Source organism: Dasypus novemcinctus, chromosome 7 (genome assembly GCF_030445035.2).
Source record: "Dasypus novemcinctus isolate mDasNov1 chromosome 7, mDasNov1.1.hap2, whole genome shotgun sequence".
Taxonomy (NCBI): Eukaryota; Metazoa; Chordata; class Mammalia; order Cingulata; family Dasypodidae; genus Dasypus; species Dasypus novemcinctus.
In genome coordinates this window covers 88,086,038-88,110,383 of record NC_080679.1, presented here as the reverse complement: position 1 = coordinate 88,110,383, position 24,346 = coordinate 88,086,038, and the positions used below count along the sequence as shown (strand labels likewise).

The 24,346-nt window shown below is 38.9% G+C and overlaps 2 pseudogenes; both read left to right on the top strand.

Moving 5' to 3' along the window:
• The window catches only part of LOC101430102 (serine/threonine-protein kinase Nek4 pseudogene), a 40,466-nt pseudogene extending 37,338 nt beyond the window's left edge, over nucleotides 1-3,128 (top strand).
• Nucleotides 3,129-7,171: 4,043 nt separating this feature from the next.
• On the top strand, nucleotides 7,172-8,322 carry LOC101429646 (transcriptional coactivator YAP1-like; annotated as a pseudogene).
• The last annotated feature ends 16,024 nt before the right edge of the window (nucleotides 8,323-24,346 follow it).

Here is a 24,346-nt window from a genome sequence, read left to right as displayed (position 1 = left end):
TAGCCACTAAAATAGGAGAATGTCATATAAAAAACATACCAGGTTCCAATCATATTTTTATTCTCTGATGCCTTTGAGGGAAGTGTGATAAACATACAGATATTTCATTCTGATAAGGTAGAAATTCTGATTTTTTTTGGTAAGAGATGAACATGTTTAAGCCATTAGTTCCATCAAACTATAAAGCTCACTAGATATGTTTAAATACTCTGTTCTTACTGAAATCACTGTTTAGAGGGGGAGGATTCACAATTCTCATTTCTAAAGAAATCAAAGAGGGTCACTGTCTCTTTACTCCACCACCTTGTAGCTGGAAACCACCTTGTAACTGGAAAAGAGATGTGATCCATTAGCTCTAAGCCCTCCTTTAAACATCTCCCCTACCCCATCATCTCATGCCCACACAGCTGCCAGGCCTCTCACCCTTTCTGTTTTCTAGCTTGGTGCTACTTCTCAATTCTGGTCTCCTCTTCCTTCTCCAAGGCTTAACTTCTTCTGCTGTGTAGTGATTTTTGGCATAAAGTCAAAATGAGAGAGATGTATTCAGTGCTTATAAATGTAAGAATCATTAGACTCACAGGCTGCCTTAAAACGTATACCTAAATTCAGATAAAGAGCTTCCAGTCCTCTATGGTTAATTCCACTAGCAATCATGCTAAATGATATCCTAAATTTCCCTGAAGACAGTCTTTGTCTGCATGTCTTCTATAACTCCCTATATGAGAATAACTAGGTCTACACCATAGATCTGTTTAATCAGAATCTAAGGATGGAGTCCAGAAATGTGCAGTTTGACAAGCATCACAAGTGATTCTGTATCCACTAAAGTTTAAGAATCACTCTTAAAATAATCACCATTGGAACTTCAATTATTATGCTTATTTTCCAAATTGTAAAATATAAGACACAAGCATGGGCCATTCATTAACATGCCAAAAAGGCAAAAGGCAAAAAAAAATTTAAGTCAATAGGATGATTTACAAAAACCAAGTACATCTAACAATATATATAAATAGTGTGACCTCCTTTATTAAAAGGCACAGAGTCTAAAAGGATTAAATATCTAGCAATAGAAAAATAATTATAGTACATTCACTCAATGGAATACTTTGCAATTATTATAAATGATCATTATGAAAATTATTAGGCAATGTATAATATGCATGTGAGAATAAAAAAGAAAAGCACAAAATTTCATGTACATATGATTGCAACTGGATATATGTGTGTATTTGGGAGAAAAATGAAAGAGGTAAGGTCAGAATTGTAAAATTATGCACTCCCTATTTAAACACACATACACACTTACAAACAGTTATATTTTCCTACAATTTAAACTAAAGAGATAGCCTGAAACAGAGACTGGGAACACAAATCTCAGTTACTGCCTGGCAATTCTACTAAGTAGATTAACAACGCTATTTTGAAACAAAAGAATAGGTGAAGGTGACTAAATCTGTCTACCTTGATTTCTTATGGGGATTTCTTCACTTTAACATATTAAGTTCTCTTCATTTCCATTATCTTCTCTCTAATATCCAGTCACTTATCACCAAGACTATTTAACTCACTTCTCAAACCAGAAATCGCATCCTCACATCCTCCTCCTACCTCTCTTAATGGCCTCAACTACCAGCATCTCTGCCAGACACTCTCTCTCAAAGGGTAGTGAAAAGATTCACTCTCCAGAAAACACCTGCATTTTCCCTCTCTGAAATCTCACAGGTCATTAGACAAAATTTAGAATTTACAATAAGTTTTGTTCCAATTTTGATTGACCAGCTATCAAAATGTGACATATTTGCTTCTTTTTTTGTTTTTAGGGTTTCATGTCAGGAAGAGAATTTATTTATGTATGATGGGTTAAGACAAATGTTTGTCCCAGGAGAAACCTGTGGTCATTGGCCCTTTGAAGACATCTGCTAGTCTGAAAGGCCACCCCTGAAAACCTGATGTGGGCAATACCATAGAGTCACTAGCCACCGGCAGCAGTGTAAATACGGACATTGTACTTGCAGAAAGGAAGGACTCTGTGAATGACAGCTTAGTTCAGCAGACTTGTCCAAGACACTTAGAGCCTTTTAATAAGCTATAAGGGAAATGGAATATTTCTTAAGGAGGAAAGGCTGCAAGATAATGCTAAGTCCAGTGCTCATCTTAAAAACCTGATTCCCAGATGGGGCTTTGATGCCCCTGAGGAAGGGAACAACCCAATGCTGTTCCTAAACAAAGACCAAAAGCCAAAGAACCAGCATCGAGTTGCTGGTGAAAGTATTCTAGAAAAAAGAGGACAGAATCCACCCAGGCTTACAGCCACATAGCTCTGGGTTTGAACTCTCCCTCTCTGGTCTGTGATAGCAGAAAATAAGAGAACAAATGGAGCACAGCGCGTAAACCTCCTTGATTTTTACCTTCTCTTCCTGCTATTAAGTAAAACAGATTTCGTGTCAATACATTAGGATGCTGAAAACCAAAGCAGAGCAGTCACGATGTCTGTGAGGAACTCAAAGAGCAGTGAGTCTCATTATCAAAAGACCAACACTAGCAAGACAAAGTGAGGAAGTCTCAGGAAGAAATGTTTCCTCCAGGCCCTTCTATGAGGAGACATTATCTGAGTATAGCAGGGCCACAGAAACCATCAGAAGAAGGCCAACCCATATCTGCCTGATGGTTCTCTTCTGAATGCAGTGCTGCCCAGGAAAAGAAACCAATCCATTGTCTAAGAATGAGATAAATTCTTCTACAAGTTCAATTGATTAATCAGATGGGGAGTCTAGAAAAGGAGCAGGTCATACAAATGAAATGAGTGACTTGGGCCCTGAAATTGAACTCCATATAGATCTGTGAAGATCTCCCAGTGCTAAATCTGGTGTCAGAGTTCAAACTTCCTCAGAAATACCAGGATATGCTAATTCTTGAAGGGAAAGTTGCAGCAGAAGCAGCAGAGCTCCATTTTAAAGAGCTGTTGTCAGCTCTCATGCCAGGCTCTCAAGAAGATCTGGAGAATATTTGAAGCTTGGAAAGCTAATCTCATCAGGGGCTTGGGTGTTCAGCTTTTAGAGCAAGTATATGACCTTTTGTAAGAAGAGGATGCATTGGAGAGAGAGGGACATTGGCGGAGGACATGAATGAAATGTGTAGGATTTACAGTATGGATGACCATTAGCTAACATTTTAGAAGGTATGTGAATTTTCGAGAATTTGTTCTAATCTACTGCTAGAACTAAAGACCTATTTTCAACAGATTTGGGCTTAAAAAATGAAACAAACAAATGAAAACAACCAAACCATAATAAGACTTGGAAGCCATTCAGCATGCTTATATCTCTTTCTGGGTTTTTCTGGAAAAAAATTGGGACTGTACAGAGTAACATAATCAAGCTCACAAAGCTCACAAAGAAAGAAAAGGAAAAAACTTCAACTATCACGTTCTCTTTAAGAGCAAAAGTCTTTTATAAGATATTTGTTCAGTTACTGTTTACTGAGCCTGAAACCATCAACTTTACATTTGGAACTTTATTTTCTTTAAACTACTGATTAGATTTAATGTAGGACTATAATTTATTGACTTTGAAATTTTATATTGTACTATAGTTATATAAAGCAACAGCAGAAACAAATGACATAATATAGCCAGTGATCATACTTGTTATTATTAATAATATTAGCAATATTAGGTAGTAGTCAATAAATATTTTTAAAAGTCAATTCAAAATTCTGGGGTAGATTTGAATAATCTCAAGTTGTACTCAGTATTTGAACAATTGACTTCCTTTTTTATACACTGACGGACTTTTAACTTTTCATTTAATATGAACCTCATTTAGTATATACAAGAATTGAAACTAATATATTTTGGCTTTGTACATGAATGTTATTACCAACCCATTTTGTTAGATTTATTTTTTCATCAGCAAAACATTTCTTAAATACTAATTCCTTTTGGAATTAAGTAATTTGGGTTAGTTTTTGTTAATTTTGGATTATTTTTAGTTATATTAGATTTTTTTAAAAAGATTTATTTATTTATTTAAGTTCACCATGCAGGCCAGCTTGCCTTCACCAGAAGGCCTTGGGAATCAAACCCTGGACCTCCCATATGGCAGACGGGAGCCCAATCATTTGAGCCACATCAACTTCCTATGTTAGATATTTTTAATGTTTGGCTCCTGTAGCAGTTTGATATGGCTATGAATTCCAAAAATAGATATTGGATTATGCTTGTAATCTGATCTGTACCTGGGCATGATTGAGTTATGAATAGGGCATTGAGCCTCCACGCCTTGATGGGTGGGACTCACAGATAAAAGGCATGGCAAAGAACAGAGTTGGGGGTTTCTGATTTTGGAGTTTGATGCTAAATACTTAAGCTGGAACCCTGGAAAGTAAGTTCACAGAGGAAAGACAAGCCAGCGCCAGGAAGAAAGGAATCTTGAACCAGAGAAAAGCAAGCCCCAGGAATATAGGAACCCAGGAAGCCTGAACCCTCACAGACATCAGCAGCCATCTTGCTCCAAATAGACTTTGGTGAAGGAAGTAACTTATGCTTTATGGTCTGGTATCTGCAAGCTCCCACCCCAAATAAATACCCTTTATGAAAACCAACCAATTTCTGGTATTTTGCATCAGCATCCCTTTGACTGACTAATACAGCTCCTAAAGTTTGATTTTCATGTACATCAAAATATTAAGTTGTCTTTCAATGTTTTAAGTGTACACTTTCTTTACCATACATTATTAGTTGTTCAATAAGGGGTAATAGCCATCTAAGAAGTAGATTTTATTTTTTAAAAATTAAAAAGTCCCCTGAGCTCAATCTTAGTAATTTGAGCAATCATGAATTACAGAGAAGAGGCAGTCCCAGCATTAATCTTTGAGAACAGTCTGTTTTGCTCAATCCCATCAATGATTTAGAAATATGAAGGGTGTCAGGGACCCATGATGTTAACTGTTAAGTGTGTAGACTGTACTAATCTCTGAATTAGAGTGTTTGAGCCTACCATTCCAGATCTATTCCAATTGCACCTGCATCTAACTCAAATTAAGGCTTAGACACGGTACAGCTCATTGATTTCTCTTGGGTATCTCCAGGCCAGGCCAATCTGATCTTCCACCTAAACTTTCAAAGACTGCCAGGTCAGGATCAACAACTATAGGACCTATGGAGGGTCTGAGAGTTGGGCCAGCATTTGGCTCTTTAGCTCCAAGGAGAGTAAAAGCACATATCATAGAAGGATTACCAGAAAGAAGATAACAGAAGAGGACAAGAAGCAAGGAAAGAGAAAGAGACTATGGCATACTGCCACAATGGAGGACACAGCCACAGACAACCTAAAAGATCTTTCACCTTCAACTCATTTGTTCATGTCTTAAAGAAATATCATCAGCCATCTGTGTAGGACATACTTTTATGGATATAAAGAAACATGATCTAAGAGGCCCTACAAGGAACAGAGCAAGTATGCTATACAAAGATCATAGGCCCTGGAGACAGACATCCTTGGGTTCAAATCCTAGATCTACCAGGTACTATCCATGTCCAAGTTAGTCTCTCTGAGCCTGCTTTATCTTCTGAAAAATACCTGATTCACAAGATGATTGTCAAAATAAAATGAGAAAGACTAGCCAGGCACCCAGTAAAAGTTAGCTACTAATTTGCAAACTAGGTGTTAAACTAATAAAAAGAATCTTTGTGTTTCCAAGATTAGCCTTTTGTGGAGCTGCTCTACTTCAAGGCAGTCTAATTAACACCCATTCCTCACCTTCACCCACGCATTCATCAGTTTCAACAACAGTTAATCACTGGGCAGAGCACACCCAGACCTCCTGATTCTTAACCCCAATTTATACTCTTGAATTTCTGTTTGTTACAGGAAATTTGAATAAAGTGAAAATACAATACTTCAGTTATAGTTTTCCAAAAATATATAGATCATCTGATATTGCATATATAAGACAGTTTTTACAAAATACAAATACAAATATACTAGAGAGAAGGAAAAAGAATACCAACTACATAAGTCAGGAGAAGCAGAGAGATTAAGACTGATGGGTTTTTTTGTTTATTATTATTGGAATAATGAAAGTGCTCTAAGAATGACTGAAGCGATGAATGCACAAATATGTGATTATACTGAATACCATTGATTGTACACTTTAGATGGATTTATGCTTTATTAATGTCAATAAAATTGATTTGTTAAAAAAAACACATATATATAGACCATCGAATTCATGCTCTCCTTCATCCTAAGTTCCAACATAATAAAAAGATATTTCTAAATCAATTTTTCCTATAGTGCACTTATTAATTTATACAGCATATATGTATGCTATAGCAGAGCAGCTATGTTATAATATATAGCTTATAAATACTTATTATTTTTCCCTTTTCGTATTTTAAAGACTTTTGTTTTAAAGAACTTCAAAAGTCACAGTATTTACAATGATGATCGTATATAAAATTGACTGGGGAAAATTTTTTAAATGTTAACAATTGGGAGCGACCTCAGAAAAAGTAAATCAGAATCATTGGAGGTGCCCAGACTCTGGTGGGTTTTAAACGCTTCCCCCGAGCGCAGCGTTCCCGCCCAGCCTGCAGCTCTCCGGCTTGGCCCGCTGAGCCGGGGCGTCGGGCAGTTCCCTGGTCCGCCTGGTCAGGGAGTGTGCGTCGTCGTCGGAGCCCGAAGCCACGGATTCCGGGTGGCAGTCGCCATCTCAGCCGGCCCCTCAGGAACAGTGTAGCCGCCAGGAACAGAGTAGCCGCCCGCAATCGGGGCCGGTGGTGTCCCCGGGTTCCCAGGCGGCACCTCAGGCCCCTTAGGCCCCTCCCGCCAGGCAAGAGAATATGCAGGTTCGGGGGCGCGCTCTTCAACGCAGTCATGAACCCCAAGGCAGGCAACGTGCCCCAGACCGTGCCCACGAGGCAATGGAAACTAACTCCTTCTTCAAGCTCCCCAGAGGCCAGTATCCGTGCAGGCACCGCAGGGGCCCAGACTCCCCAGCATGTTCCAGTTTATTCTTCCCCAGCTTCCCTGCAACTGAGAACAATTTCTCCTGGGACACCCACCCCACCAGAGTCGTCTCTGGTCCAGCAGCTGCACCTACTGCTCAACATGGTCCAGTCTTCTTTTGAGATACCTGTGATGTACCTTTGCAAGGAGGCTTGGAGATGGCAAAGACATCTTCTGGTCAGAGATACTTTGTTTTTGTTTTGTTTTGTTTTGTTTTGTTTTGTTTTTGAGGTACTGGACCAGGAATTGAACCCAGGACCTCGTATGCAGGAGGCAGGGCTCAACGTCAGAGCCACATAGGCTCCCCTGAGTTGGCTCCCTCGTCTGTTTGCTCGTTGTTTTGTTTGTGTTCTTTAGGAGGAAGGAACTGAACACGGACTGCCCATGTAGGAGGCAGGCACTCAAAGGCTTGAGCCATATCTACTGCCCCAGAGATACTTCTTAAATCATACTGATCAGACAAAGGAATGTCAGGATCACAGGAAGGCCAGGCTTTCAGTTGAACGTGACTGACCCCCACCAGTCCACCAGTGCAGCAGAGCATGATGAACCCACACTCTGATGCACTTACTGACAGATGGGAACAAGCCATGACTTGGGACGGAGAAATTTACTGCATAAACCATGAGAACAAGACCACCCCTTAGCTTGACCCTCATTTTGCCATGAACCAGGGAATCAGTCAGAGTGCTTCAGTCAGCCACCACCCCTGGCTCCCCAGAGCCCAAAGGGAGGAGTCATGGTATTGGCAACTCCAACCAGCAACAACAGATGAGGCTTTGGCAATGGCAGATGGAGAAAGAGACTTCTACTGGAGAGAAAAGAACTGCTTCAGCAGGAATCAACCAGTTACCAACACTGGAGGGGGATGAAGGGACTCAAAATCCAATATCTTCTCTGGTGATATCTCAGAAACTGAGAACAATGACAGCCAATAGCTCAGATCCCTTTCTTAACAGTGGTACCTATCACTCTTGAGATATGAGTACAGACAGAGGACTAAACATGGGCAGCTACAGGTCCTTGAACCCCAGGTAACTTCCTGAACAGTGTTGATGAAATGGATATAGGCGACACTATCAACCAGAGCATCCTACCCTCACAGCAGAACGATTCCCCAGACTACCTTGAAGCCATTCCTGGGACAAATGAGGACCTTGGAACACTGGAGGGAGAGAGAATGAACATAGAAAGAGAGGAGTTGATGCTAAGTCTGCAGGAAGTTTTGAGTATTGACATCCTTAAAGATATGTAATCTGTTTGGACTGCCATGAAGCCTGATAAAGAAAGTTTTCTTACCTGGTTATAGAGCCCAAATCTCCAAATAAATGATTGATTGGTTCCAAATAAATCAGTTGCAACCTTCTGGCTGCTACAGAAAAGGATGAACCAATGGCCAGCAAGATTCTTTTATCCACTATTTTCCTCTTCCTTGTCCATTGTCACTGTTAATATATTCCTGACCTCTTTTACAGTTGCCTCTAAAGAATCAGAAAAACAACAACAACAACAAAATCAGAACCTTTTTTGTTTTGCTATTATAGCTACTGTTCATTTTGGGAGCTGGGTTAAGTGAGCCTGTTTGGATGATGGATTTTGCCCATTTAGATGCCCTCCATCAGACTTGGAAGTCAAATGCTTCATGTCACAGTATTTAGTTTGTTCAAGCAGTTGTTTTTTCAGCTGCCTTTGACCAGTGGAAAGACATGACTTACTAGACTGACAAATCAAAAATATTGGGTAAGTACTTAATGCTGATTTGAAGAGATAATTGAAAATAAGGCTGAAGAAGACTGTTTTACTTTCAGTGTTTTCTTTTTTTTCCCCTCCATCTGCTATCATTAGTCACACAGTGACCTTGATTTTATTTTAGGAGCTTATAAAGCATGAGACAATTTCCATAGAAATATCCATTATTGCTGCAGACCCTAGTATAGGTTTTGTATTCATTTTGTTTTTTGGGGGTTAGTTGGCTTTGTCAGAACCTAGGCAAACTACCATATTAGTGTACCTCTTTATTACTACTCTTTAAGTTGTAGCTTGGGAAGGTTATAATAGTTCTTTTGGTGAAATCTACATTTCCAGGTTTTTAATTGTCTTATTTAAATCTGGATTATCTTCTCTCTCTCTCTCTCTCTCTCTCTCTCTCTCTCTCTCTCTATATATATATATATATATATATATATATATATATATATATATATACCCAAGCACACTTAAAATATTTATGATAGTGCAATAGTAGAATATATCTTTTTTTAGGTTTCCCTACCTTTCAATTTATTTTAAAATGGTAGCTTTGAAGGTATGCAATTAGAATACATGACTAATAATTTATATTTCACAGATAGTTTAAACCTGGTTGGGGCAGTCTGCAGGTGTTTGAGGTAGTTTAGTGTTCAAGGCTATTATTATGGATTGTGTTTAGAAGAGTACCCTGTATCCTCTGGGCACAAAATTATGGGAAAATAGTTTGAATTTGAACGTGGGAACCTGGCTTGAAGTTGAAATGTTTCCACAACGCAGCTAAAAAGTGTGGGCTTAGTAGCACCAGCCTTGACTAGATAGAATACTGTCTGGTCAGCATGAAAACTGTTTGTGTGAGGAAGCATTTGAACTTTGTATGGCCTGTTTCCTGGTATTGCAGGTGTTGCAGCTTTAATAAAAAGCAGCCTTGAAAGTAAACATAGATAGCTACTGCTTTGTAATCTCTAATAAATACGACGTGGGAACTAGGGTCGAGGCTCTCAGTTCCAGAAGCTGTGGTCCCCTGGTCCCATATTTATTTTCTCTCGTGTCTTTCTTTCTGTCCTTTTATTTCTTCAGTTCTGTGTCACCTTCCCTTTGTGCAAACCTATTGCTGAGCTGGTCTCAGCACACAATAAATATTATCTGATGATTTTTAAAGGAGCAAGCAAAAATGTCTTTATTTTCCCTTTATTACTCCCTTGCACTAATTTTAAGTCTTGATGGGAAATCATTCAGTAGGCTCAAAATGTGCATGAAAGAAGTAAGCTTTATATAGTGGTTTACCCTCATTTAGCTTTGGAGATTTACCTTCAAATTAAATTCTATCTTTGGATGTAAATTCTACTGCTTTAGTTCTCATTTATAATGAATATATTTCACCAAATGCAATGAATGTCTCATGATGATGGAGGAGATTGTTGTTATGGGGGGAGGAGTGGGGTGAGGGGGGTGGGGGGTATATGGGGACCTCATATGTTTTGAATGTAATATTAAAAAAATAAAGATAAAAATTTAAAAATTTAAAAAGAAAAAATATATAATGAATATATTAAAGAATAGATTGAAAAATTGCCTACAAGGTTTCACTTCTTACAAGACTTGCTCCTACTTCTATCTGCTTAGAATTGACTCTGGACAGTGTAAGGTCATGAGTTAGCTGGGAAAGTCATCAGGTTAATAATTGTATATTGGTAGCTGAATTTAGCAAAGAAATAGAGATAATCACGATTATACTTTTATTCTTACATGAAGAGATATACCTAGAGTGTATGTCTACAGGAGCAATAACGGTTTCCAAAGAGAATTTCTTAAAAGAGCAAAATGAGCATGAATCAGCTCTTTAGTATAAGTTATAAAGTAATAGTTGATTGTGAATTATAGTGGTACCAGCTAGCATCTCTGTAATTAAGGGTTCCTCAGTAATTCTAGGATAAGCCCTTATTTTCAAGGGTTAACAGCTATACAATCTCTTTCCTTGCTAAAGCTAATATGAAAACCCTCAGTTTGGGAAGATGGAGTTTTGTCTTCCTAATTTTAAAAATCTCTTAAGTATTCTGGTCCTTTGATTTAGAGGAGTTGAAAGTAAGAAATTTTATATTAAATACTTTAAAGGCTCAGAAAATGTATTAGCTGTGTTGTGTATAAGATTTATAGGTCAATCATTCATAATAATTGACTCTACAACTTTTATTAAGAAAACAGCAGGTAAAAAAAAGAAAACAGTAGAGAGATTAAATCTTGAATTAAGTCTGGGGGGAAATGCCACTGTGCAGATGCATTGAGTTTTAGAGCAATAATTTAATTTTACTTACAATCCATAACTGAGTATATGGATGATACAGTAGCAGGTTGTTTTTTAATGGGCAAAAGACCAAAGCTACTTGAATGGAATGGCCACAATTTGCCAGCAAGTCACAAATTAAGATTTGCATCTTATATATCCACAGAGTTGCTTTAGATTAGGGGAAGGGTGGGAAGGTAGGGAGGGTGTAAAGCCTCAGTAGGACCTTGATACAGAACTTGTAAGTTTCTTTCTTTTCAATAAAAACTAGTCTTGAATCTTGCTGTCATTAAAGGCAGTTGCTCCTAAAATTTCACTTAAAATACACCCACAAAACAAGAACATGCAGATCTTCATTTCCCCTCAACTTTAATTTGCCCAGTTATACCTCAGTGTTGTAGCAACACTGTAGTACCTGACACAGTGCTTTGATCATACCCTCTATACTGACCTGAAGGAGACCCCAAGAGTCCTTTCTTTTTTTGAGTTTGAATCACAGCCTTGATGTGGACTTTTTGTTTTATGTCTTTGCTCGTGATGTAAAAGTGGCTAGCTGCTTCTTGGTTGTATTGTACAGCATTGGGATAAGACTTTAACTGAGTTTTCTAGTATTGCTGTTATAAAAACAACAATTTTATTGTCTTTAAGTTTATTAGCTTTTTGTGTTTGTGTTCTTTTCAGTTAGGATTTCTCAGTTCTACTTATGGTTGGTGGAGCACATTGAAGTTTCAGATCTTCCAAAGCACAACATGTTATAATAACTATTTTCTAAATATAGTGCCTTTAAAAATATAAGAAGAAAAGAACATAGGGAAATTATTTTCTACAAATAAATTTGCTATTCTAAGTATTCATACTAAATAGTTGCAGTTTTATAATAAATTGTGTAATTCAGAATTCATAATCGGTGTTGGAACTCAAACAATGCAGAAACAGAGGCAGTTTTCCAGTAATTAACAATTCTGTAGCTTTTGTACATCTGAGTGCTCAGATGAATTTTATTTTGGAAAGCATGTTATTAATTGTGGGTATGCCTTTTTTTTTTTTTTAACCTCGTATGTGGGACGCCAGTGCTTAACCACTGAGCTACACCAGCCCCTGAGTTGTTTTTTTCATTTTTCTCCTTGTTGTTTGTTTTTCAGGGGCACTGGGGACTGAACCCGGGACCTCCCATATAGGAAGCAGGCACTCAACTGCTTGAGCTACATCTGCTCCCAAGCTACATCTGCTGCCTGTCTTAAGAACAGTTTTCTGTATCTTGAAAAAGTATTCTCTACATTTTAAATGTTTTATATTAAAGAATTCTTTAATGCACTCTTGTCAAATATATATATATAGTACCAGTGTTACCTATTTTTTGTTTTAGAAGTAAGGCATGCTCCTATGTTAGGCACTTAGACAAATTGTTAAATTTTTTTTCTTATGTAATACCTTTTTGTTTGTTTATGTGGTTCAAATATTCTTTTAAAAAAATAGAATAAAACAAACAAAACTCCCCCAGGTTACGTCCTTGTTCTAATGAACAGCCTGGGTTGAGAACCACTGAGCAAAAAAGCCCTATCCTGTTTCCCTTGCCTCCCCAAAGGTAACCAGTAACCTGATATTGGTGTGAATTCTCCCTATGCAATATTTTTTTTTTTTAAAGATTTATTTATTTATTTAATTTCCCCCCCTCCCCTGGTTGTCTGTTCTTGGTGTCTATTTGCTGCATCTTGTTTCTTTGTCTGCTTTTGTTTCTTTGTCCGCTTCTGTTGTCGTCAGCGGCACAGGAAGTGTGGGTGGCACCATTCCTGGGCAGGCTGCTCTTTCTTTTCACGCTGGGCGGCTTTCCTCACGGGCGCACTCCTTGCGCGTGGGGGCTCCCCCACGCGGGGGACACCCTTGCGTGGCACGGCACTCCTTGCGCGCATCAGCACTGCGCATGGCCAGCTCCACACGGGTCAAGGAGGCCCGGGGTTTGAACCGCGGACCTCCCATATGGTAGACGGACGCCCTAACCACTGGGCCAAAGTCCGTTTCCCCTCTATGCAATATTTAACCTCTTAATATGTATTTATGTACTCAATAAAATATTTGTTAGTTTTTAAAATACTGCACACACTATTTATAATAAGATCCCTTGGATTATCAATGTGAACATATGTTTACATCCATTTTACAGAAATTTTACAAGGCAAGAACTGTGGTCTAGACATCAAGAAATCCAAATTCAGTTCCTGCTCTGCCATTAACTAACCAGATGACTTCGGGTAAATAATTTCCTCTCTCTGGACTTCTGTTTTCTCAGCTTTAAAGGGAGAGGTTAAACTAAATTCTGTTTGCTTTAAGTGCATGCTATGTGGCCAGTGGCTTACCTGAGGGGAAAAGACACAGACAGAAGCTTCAAAATTTAGTATTTGCAAATTCTATTGCCTTTTTGTCTGACATCAAGCCACATTTCCTCCTTGTGACTAATTATTCTGCTGTTCCGATTATTCTTTGCCTCCCATCTTTGATTTGTCCCTCGAATTTCAGATTGACATCCTAACTCCTCTAGACTCTGCAGGGTTTGGATTCCCCTGACATTGATTTCATCTTGGTGGATGGAGGGAAGGAGAGACATGATTTATTTTTTTCTTACCTTTTGTTTATTATACTTCAGAGGCCTGCTCCCCAGGGATTAATCCCTGAGTCTCACACTGGTTTGGGGTTATAGATGAGCCATATCATCTCTTTACTGGAAAAATTCCTCTGAGTTTGCAGTGACTTTCAAGTTACCACCAGGCTGCATTTCTTGTGATGCATTTATTCTTTTCATCCCTCCAGATAACTTGGTCTGGCCCTGTGTCCTGGCTGCATGGAACTCCTCTCCAATCTTGTCCTAAAATCACTCTCATTTGAGGTCATAATAAACTGTCTGCTAGCCCTCCAGGCACTGGTTTCCCCTTATAAAATATGCAAATGTACAGGAGAATCACTTAGGGATCTCATTAAAATGCAGATTCTGATTCAGAATGCCAGGGGTGGGGGCTGAGATTCTGTATTTCTAACAAGCTCCCAAGAGATGCTGATGCTACTACTCTTCTAACCACAATAAAATGGCAGAGAATTAGATGGTTCTTTTCACTGCTAGGTTCTAGAGCAGAAAAGAATTCTTTCTTTCAAGCTCCTTTTTGTGTGTGTGTGAGATATTCTTTGTATGATCTTTCAACAATAAATTTGATGTTAAATCTTAGGGTGGAAAAGCATCCTACAGTTAAAGCATTACTCCAATGGAAAAACAATCCATTTCATGTTCAGTTCACAGGAAGAACCATGGTGAAAGGGGAGACTTTTCTGTATAAATAGATAAGTACAATCTAAGGCAGTATATGCTAAGCGTCAAATGAGTATATTGACCTGGATGACATATTTTCCCACTACTTCCCTTCATGAGTCCTTCACAGATTTCAGTGATCAAGCATAACACTCCTTCTCTTTGAATCCATATTTATCCTCAGAATCTTTCTCAACACCTACCCAGTAGCTGCAATTGGCATCCCTGATGTGGATAATACGTATAAAGAGTAGAAAGGAGAAAACAATTCCAAGTGGGAGCAATCAAAAATTATTTCCTGAAAACCAGACAATTCTTTAGCATATCTTGCTTTGTGACAACAATATGCTAGTGACAATAAATATTTTTACTTAATACTAAATATTCATTTTACCTATAACTATGCAATTGGTGTGTGCTTTATTGATGTATCTTATGAAATCCTTGATTTCCATCTTCCTGGTTTACTATTAATATGACAACAACTATTTCAAATGGAACCCAGAAGTGGCATTGATAGAAAAGCCATAGGTGGCATCTATGATAGGCTCAGTTCCTGCATTTGACTGAGAAACCTGGGTCTGGACTTTAATGCCACTTTATCCCACATTCTGCCATTATTCAAAGGACACAATAGGTCTCTTCCTGATTAGTTTCCTGTTTCTTTGTCAATGAGTACACATCACTGGATGTTAGTGTGGCTTAAATCAGAACTTCCAAAACTTTTGGATTTGGGGATGTATTAGTCAGCCAAAGGGGTGCTGATGCCAAATACCAGAAATTGGTTGGTTTTCATAAAGGGTATTTATTTGGGGTAGGAGCTTACAGATACCAAGCCATAAAGCATAAGTTACTTCCCTCACCAAAGTCTATTTGGAATAAGATGGCTGCCTATGTCTGTGAGGGTTCAGGCTTCCTGGGTTCCTAGGTTCTTGGGGCTTGCTTTACTCTGGCTTCAAGGTTCCTTTCTTCCTGGGGCTGGCTTCTCTTTCCTCTGTGTGTTGACTTCCCAGGGCTCCAGTTTAAGTCTTCAGCATCAAACTCCAAAATCAAAACTCCAACATTAAAAGTCCCAACTCTGTTTTTTGCCATGCCTTTTATCTGTGAGTCCCCACCCACCAAAGAGTGGGGAGTCAATGGCCTAATCGTAACTCAATCATGCCCAGGTACAGATCAGATTACAAGCATAATCCAATATTTCTTTTGGGAATTCATCAATTATATCAAACTGCTACAGGAGAACTAGCAATGTTTTCACAAACATTTTGCGGACCAATATAAATTTGTCAATCTTTAATTTGTAGGCAAAAACCTCAAAATCAATAGCTACTATACACAAGACACTGTCATTTTGTTTTACAAAAGCATATTTTAATACCAAAAAATAAAGTAGGAAAAATTAATCTCAGAATAAAAATAGCTCTTTAATGTGAATACATACAGGGAAGTGGATGTAGCTCAGTGGTTGATGCCTGCTTCTCATGTGTGAGGTCCCAGATTCAATCTCTGGCACCTCCTAAAAAATAAAAAAATAAAGTGAAGAATGTAACTTTAGAGGAAAAATCACTGCATGGTCTGCTAAAAACTTTATCATGGACAACAGTCCATACACTAATTGTTTGGTATACTACTGGCTTAAGTAGTACCAATATTACCTTAAGCAGGTAATAGTTCCCTCATCAACAATGAGTACTAGGGTCTTTGCTTGGGGAATGAAACAGCTCTCTTTGAACCAGGCTTGATAATCAGTACCTGCTTCTATGTGTTCTGTGCATTAGATACCCAGCTTCCCCTGGAAGGCCATCTTTATATCCATTATGCCCCTTCCCAGCTCCCTTCTCCTACTTGCTGGTCCGTATTCATAGGTTCTATCATGTCCAAGTTATGGTGACCCTTTCTCCTCTCTCTTGAGGATATGCCAGTCTATGGACAAAAAGAGCTTTTTGCTTTTCAGTCATTCCAGAATTTGGATCTGTGATTTCCATCATAGTGTCACAGACAGCTTTATACTCTGTGGGCTGCATTTATGAACAGCCCACACAGTCTAAATGCGTAGAAGAGGAACAAGTTTCTGGGTCTCTGTCAGGATTTTAATTCTGCCATAACCTTTAAGAAGTTATGTTGACTTTGAAGAGAAGGCAAAACTATTTTCTCCCATGTTTTAAAACTAGCTTCAATGACAGTTAAGATGAAACCAAAGAAAAGGCTTTTGGAGTTTGGGGGATATTAACTTTGTAATCTTTACTAGTAGGTAAGCTATGGGAGTCTGTGACAGCTGTGTCAGGGTCCTTCCTGCTCAGTCATGACAACAGGATGAATCAAGATCAAGCAAATCAAAGGCCATAAACACCAGCAAGCAAGCACATGAGGAGTAGGAATCAGGCCCAGATTGTAAATCCAGCACTGAAAACATGCTCACTGAAATCAGGTGTAAATAAGAAACAGCTTAGGAACATAGGCTGTTTGAATCTGGTAACCATGCCAAAATTAGAAACTGAGTAGATCAGAATTAGGCCACTATTTGAAGATCAGGAACATAGAATACCAGAGGCAGATAGATGCTAGGTGAAGCCCCTTGATTCAGGCTTTTTGGAAAAGAGGCCCAAGAGATTTTAATTAGCAATAATCATGCCACAGATGAACCTCATTGGCTACAATACTGCCACTGATCAACACTAAGAGATTTTTAAATAGACGTCTTGGAAAGCATCTACTCTTTTGGCCCTGACCTACAAAATAACTCCCATTTGCCCAGTCTATGCATTTGCTTGTCAGTAGGAAACTCCCCAAAAGAATGATGAAAGTCTCTGAGACTAATTCTACACACTAAACTGGTCTGACCATATTGACTGAAGCAATGCTTTGAAAAACAAGTCTATAAATTAGGCTACCTTGTTGGGTTTCTAGATATAGCCTGGATCTAAACTTTGTAGGAAAATTGTCTTGATAGTAAAATTACTTACGTGTATATCAGAGTAAGTGAGTTTTTTCCTGTTGCCTGATTTTCCTCTTAGGTCCCAAAGCAGAGAACAGTATTAAGAGCCATATTATTTATGAATTTGCTAAGGGATAACTAAGAAAGCTGATCCAGAAACTTGCTTCCAAAAAACAAAAAGAGGCAAGGTGATGAATCCTAACAGTATTATGGGGGGTAAGGGGGCTCATTCAGAAAAAGTATCTGAGCACAATGCATTTTCTCTACACTTCTAACAGTAGGAGCAGGAGAGAAGTCACACACACACACACACACACACACACACACATATCATAAAGCCAAATGAAGAGGAAAGCCTCAAGGGACAGCTTAGAGAGCCTGACCTGCAACCACAGAAGTTGGTGAGGTGCAGAGACTGCTACCTGAAAAAGTTTAAAGGCAAGAAGCTGGCCTGGAGCTGGACCTGAAAACATAGAAAGGAGAGTAGCTTGCTGTGGAAGTGGCACACACTTCTAGAGTTCAGCAGAGTGTTCTTATGGTTCAAGTGGACACTACCGGGAGGTAACCAGGTCTAAGACAAGGTCTCAAAAGACTCTGTGTTATATACTGTTGAAGCAGCAGCTGAGGAGCAACAGTAAGAAGGTAGATAAAGATTGCTGTACTCAAACCACCAATGGGCATATGTCTCACAATGGGCATATGAGACAAATGTCTCACAAACAATTGGACATCTGCCCTATACAGAGGCCTCCAAAGTAATACTTCTGCCCCAGCAAACCAGTACTACAGCTTCTGTCTCATCTCTCCCCTCCTCTCCAACCCCACCCACAGACCTGGAAGACCTAGAGGTAGCATAGTTAAGAGGGAACTGAGAGGGAGAGAGTAGGGTAGGAAAAGAATGAAGAGGCCTATCAAGCTGCCTTTCTGCCCCCTTTTCTCACCTCAAGTCAGGCCCAAGCTGGGATAAAGTTTACAGTTTTGATTTAGATAGAACTATTCAAAACTTGAAATAAGAAATTAAAAATGGGAAGAGGGTAGAAAACAGCTTGGAATTTACCTAGATTTCACTCAGCAACAAGGAAAAATTCAAATAGCACAGGTGAAAGACGGTACTGAGAAAAGAAATGCCAAGTTCAGTTCATCTAATAAACCAGTTAGTGGAGGAAAAACAGTATGTATGGCAGTCAATTCTTCCACTTATTAGTTTAAATACTGTATATCTAATAACTTCTCAAAAATTTTGAACCATACCTCTATCACACTTAAAATTAACCTAAAAAGTTGTTATATTTCAGTAAAATTTTAAAGATTTTTATCATCTTACCAGAAGGAATTAATTTCTCTATCTTTAAACATCCTATCAATAATGTCTGAAGTTTTATAGCTTTCTACTGTATCTTATCATATGTCAGAAAAATAAGCAATTTTTCCTCCTACATAAAGATAAGAAAATTTTCTCATTAACATAAACATATGTTCAGACAGAAGTACTACATTCAAGACTTTAACCATATATCTGAGGCTAAAAAAGAAAAGAGGGCACTCACTCTCAGAGAGAGCTCAGTTTGATACCATTTGTCAAAACATTTCAAAAGGCAATGGTGATTAAGATACAGGATTTCAGTTAAAATCTTCTCCTCAGCCCTTGGTAGGATTTATATTCTTGCTATTTTATGGGATAATTTGAAATCCCAAGAAACGTCATATCAAACTACTTGCTAGACATCTCCGTGTGGATGCTTCACCAACACCTAAATATCAACTTTTATAAACGTGAACATCTCTTCATCACCAAGGTCCTGTTCTTTTCTTTACATCCTGTCATCTGGGTGCTAGCATGATTGAGAAGTTTCAGTTAGATCAAATATTTGTGTTCAGCAGCCAGCATGGTACCTGACACAACAGTTACTCTCAGTCCCTGGTGTCACCCAATTAGAGGCATTGTCAACTCTTTTTTTCGTTGATTTCCCACATTCAATCAGTCCCCATATCCTGCCAATTATACAGTCAAATAATTATTTCCAATTGATTTCCCTGCCTATAATCCCCCCTTTTATTAAATTAGATGATAATGCTTTATTCTTCTCTATATCCCACATAATAGTTTGCAGAAATTTATTCTACTCAATTGCAGCTTTCAACTATTAAGTAACCATTTCCTCTAAATCCTCAGAGTGTATGTAGACAAAAGGTGCCTCCTCTAGTTGACAGAAGTAAAACATAAAATGTAATGGGAAAGTCAAAGAGATAATTATTTACAGTAGTTTTATCTTCAGTAATTTACAAGGCTTCAACTGTGGCACCACCAGACCATAGCCCCCTCCCTTTTGCAAGAAGTACCCAGCTGGAGAAAATCTTCCTAATTGCACCCCCTCCCTGCTTGAGTTGATCTAAAACTGAACTAAAACTGTGGTTCTTGTCTTGACAGCTGCTCTGGCAAGCTCTGACTCCACCCAAGCCAACCTTATTCGAATCCACAACCCAATCCACATGGAAATTTTCTCTGCTCTTAGAGGAGACCCAAGTCATGGTGCATTTTCCTCTGGTTGTGATTAGTATAGATTCTCTTATTAAGAAAGATTACGTCGTGTGGTAGGAGGAACATGGCCTCCAGAGATAGACAGGCCTTGATTCAAATTCTGGTTCTGCTTCACTAGCTGTGTGAACCTAGCATCTGCTTACTCATCTATAATGACAATAAGTTCTACTTCATAGTGTGGGTGAGATGATTCAGTAAGATAATGTAGTTGTATACAGAAACTAGTGTGGTGCTTGGCACAGGAAGTTAATGAATTTGTTTCCTTTTTCTTCATTAATATTTATTTTCAGCTCTCTCATCTTGTACCATGATTTACTTTGAAGATCTTGGAAGAAAGCGTTGAGTACTGCCAGTGATAACATTAGATTACACTGAATACTGTCATAAGGTTTCTTTGTTTACTACCTTGCACCATAATTCTTATAAGTGGGTAGAGCTAAGTTATTCAATATGGTTGGTTCCTTGTGTTTTGGGGTGGAACTCAGTTCAAGAGAAGAGGGAATTTCCAAATCTTTTGGTCTCTTGTTCTTTGAATAAGAGTCTTGTTGCTAGAGGAAGTTTTTCTTAACAAACAATGCCAAATAAGAAATTCTTCCTTCAGTAATATAAACTCATTCTGTATGGCCATCTATTTGGTAGTAGTAATGGTGATAGTTCTTATGGAGGAGAACTATTATACTATTATTGGTCAGATCGCAAACCCTGATATTAGATTCCTTCATATACTGGAAATGCCATTAACTATTTTTTTTTTGTTTGTTTGTTTGTTTTTTCATTTTTTTTTATTGACTTTGTAATAATATTACATTAAAAATATATATGTGAGGTCCCATTCAACCCCATCCCCCCACCCCCCCTCTCCCCCCCCCAACAACACTCGTTCCCATCATCATGACACATCCATTGGATTTGGTAAGTACATCTTTGGGCACCTCTGCACCTCATATACATTGGTTCACATCATGGCCCATACTCTCCTCCATTCCATCCAGTGGGCCCTGTGAGGATTTACAATGTCCGGTGATTGCCTCTGAAGTACCATCCAGGGCAGCTCCATGTCCCAAAGACGCCTCCACCTCTCATCTCTTCCTGTCTTTCCCCATACCCTTCGTCCACTATGTCCACTTTTCCCATTCCAATGCCACCTCTTCTATGTGGACATTAGATTGGTTGTGTCCATTGCACCTCTATGTCAAGAGGAGGGTCAGATTCCACCTGGATGCTGGATGCAATCCTCCCATTTTCAGTTGTAATCACTCTAGGCTCCATGGTGTGGTGGTTGTCCTTCTTCAACTCCATCTTAGCTGAGTGTGGTAAGTCCAATAAATCAGATTGTAGGTGCTGGAGTCTGTTGAGGCTCAGGATCTGGCTATCACATTGTCAGTCCAGAGATTCAAATCCCCTAAATATATCTTAGCCATTAACTATTAAATGCCTAGCATAGATAGAGCATTTACAGGTGCTGTGACGGTACAAATGACGTATAAGTCATGACCTCTCCTCTCAAAATACATGGAGTAATTCTAGAACAATGAATGGAGTCCATCTCCATATGACTATCTTTATCCTAACCTTCCTTTCCCTACCCTTACCCTTACCCTTTTTTTTTAAAGATTTATTTCTCTCCCCTTCCCCCTCCCCAGTTGTCTGCTCTCTGTGTCCATTCACTGTGTGTTCTTCTGTGACTACATCTTTCCTTATCAGCAGCACTGGGAATCTGTGTTTCTTTTTGTTGCATCATCTTGTTGTGTCAGCTCTCCTTGTATGCAGCGCCATTCCTGGGCAGGCTGCACTTTCTTTCATGCTGGGCGGCTCTCCTTACGGGGCGCACTCCTTGCACGTGGGGCTCTCCTACACGGGAGACACCCCTGAGTGGCAGGGCACTCCTTGCGCACATCAGCACTGCGCATGGGCCAGCTCCATACGGGTCAAGGAGGCCTGGGGTTTGAACCGCGGATCTCCCATGTGGTAGGCAGATGCCCTATCCATTGGGCCAAGTCCACTTCCCACCCTTACCCTTGCTTCATCTTTTTTTCTCAATTTCTCCTGTGTCTTTTCTCTTCATAAACAAGTCCATTGTGGGACATTCAATTATGCCAAGAAATGGAACAATAAAATATTGGTGCATGAGAGCCAGACAGCATCTTAGACATCATAGAGTCCTCCTCCTACTTGCTCCATGCATTAGAGGCATTTCCATTTTCTACTATCATTCAGTCATTCATAATTTCACTTAAATATAAAATGTTTAAGCCACCTAATCATGTACAAAGTTCCCAATGACCATATTTCTGCCAAATCTCCACTATCCTTAACAAGAATCTTATCCCCTGCCTCTTGTCCATGAAATCAGACAAGATAAAATTAAGAAATGGACAAACTCTCTTTTGTACTCCTAGCCTCTTCATTCTTAGCCCATTTCCTCTTCAGTAACCTCTCCCACAGCTCAATTCCCCCAGAATTCCTCATTTCCCTTATCAATAGTTGTCTTTACAGCCTTCAGTTACCTTAAGGTTTAATGACCATTAACAGTGTAAAAGTTATTTTTCATAAGGTAGTCATATTTAACTACAGCCAATATTTTATGTTATAAACAAAGATCTAACCTATTTCAGATGTCAATCAAAGAGGATTTGGGGAGCCTTTAGGCTTTGAAAAGACATTATAATATTAATACTTGAAAAGACATTATAATATTAATACTTTATCTACCTTTAAGTATCACAGGTAGTATACTTAAATGAAAGTTATTGTTGAATGCTGACATAGGGTATAATGAAAACTAATCCCCTGCATTCACATATACTAGTTAAAATTTTATTGCCTCTCAGCTCAAAAACTACTCTTCGCTCTGCAAAAATGGAGACGGATGGAACCTTCAAATATTTCTCCTTGGCAGTGAGCATGATGTTAAGCTTTGTCAGTATAGTTGCTAAAGAGGCATTACAAAAGGGCAGAGCTTCTTTTCCTGGTTCTGGTGATTTCTATTTGCCTCTTGTTTCTATCTCATGACTGCCACCTACATGTGTAGGATACATCCTGTGGCATTCACCCCTACCAAGTTTCAGGAGTGCCCATGTGGGAGACTTCTCATCAAGTGTCAAAGGCACTCCTGTTAACAGCTTCCCAGCACAGGTGTCCCAGAAGTTACTTACCCAGCCTTGATCCACCTGCACTTTGGAGGAGACTTTACTGCTTGCCCAAGGTCTGTGGGTCATCTCTGGCCTGAGAAACCCAGAGAAACCACCATTCAGGTGCTCTAAACATACCTTCTCCAACATGGTCTGAAACCCAGCCTTGGAGAGGGTGGCCTTTTCCCACATTTATCCTGACTTGGGTACCCTACCTGAGGCCTAGGGTATTCTTTTGCACTGTCTCACCCCTTCATAGGTCATCACACATTATTAGTTATAAAATTATCAGTGTTCAACTTTCCCTATTCAAATTATTATATGGTTTTGGTCTCCTGATTATACACTGACTGATGCTAGAGAAAAAAAACTTAATTCCTGATAAATAAATCTTCAAAGCATTTGTTTCAAATCCCAAAGTATGCAAAGAACCAGAGATAGTTTGACTTTCTGCCAAGAAATCTATTCCAAAGAGTCAAATGCCTTGGTTACAATAAATGAGATGGAAAAAAAGCAATGAGCATTCAAATCCTAGAAAACTACATTTTCATATTAAATCTGCAATTAAATGAGAAACAAAACAAAACCTTCAAACAAACTGAAAATCCAAACAAATATAAGAAGGTCTTAACCAACTGTCAGGTTTCAGTTGAGTTGTGCCCAAATCATATCTTCCATATTCAATTTATAAATTAAATTCCGAGTAGCAGGGAAGAGGGAGGCTCACTAGCTAAGCTTTATATGTTTGTTTTCTGTACCATCTAGCCAACAAACAGGCCATATTGGAAGTATAAAGTTTGTAGTCATGACACTTTGCATATGGCATTCAGAGTCCCACACTTCAGTAGAGAATGAGAATCATAATACCTGTCTCTTGGGGTTATAAAGATCATTACTTAGGTCAGAGCTTGCTACATAGCCACTTTTCCATAGCTGTTTGTTATGGTTCTTGACTCCTTTTTTACTTTTTAGAGTATTATAGTTTGCAACAGAAAATCCAGCTTAAAATTAGCTTAAACAATAAAGAGGGATTTAGAGATTATATAAGGAGAAATTCAAAAGGTAGAAGGACCTGTTGATTCAGTGGCACGTCAATATCATTTTAAAGAACTGCTTTTTTTCCATTTCTCTTTTTGGCCATCCATGGTATTGGCTCATCCTAAGGCATAAATGAAGCCCTTTGTTGATTTAGGCTGACTGCCAGCCATAATGAGGGCAGTGCTTCACTGTATACTGTCAGTGGGAAAGTGTGCTCCCCAGTCCAAGCAAGAGTCCTGGTATACATTCAGATTCAACTAGTTTGGATCACGTGGTCACTCCTAAGGCCAGTGAAATGTTACGTGTTGACTGGGTTAAGCCAATCCTACCCTACTCCTCATCTGGGGATGAAGTTGGCTTCCCAA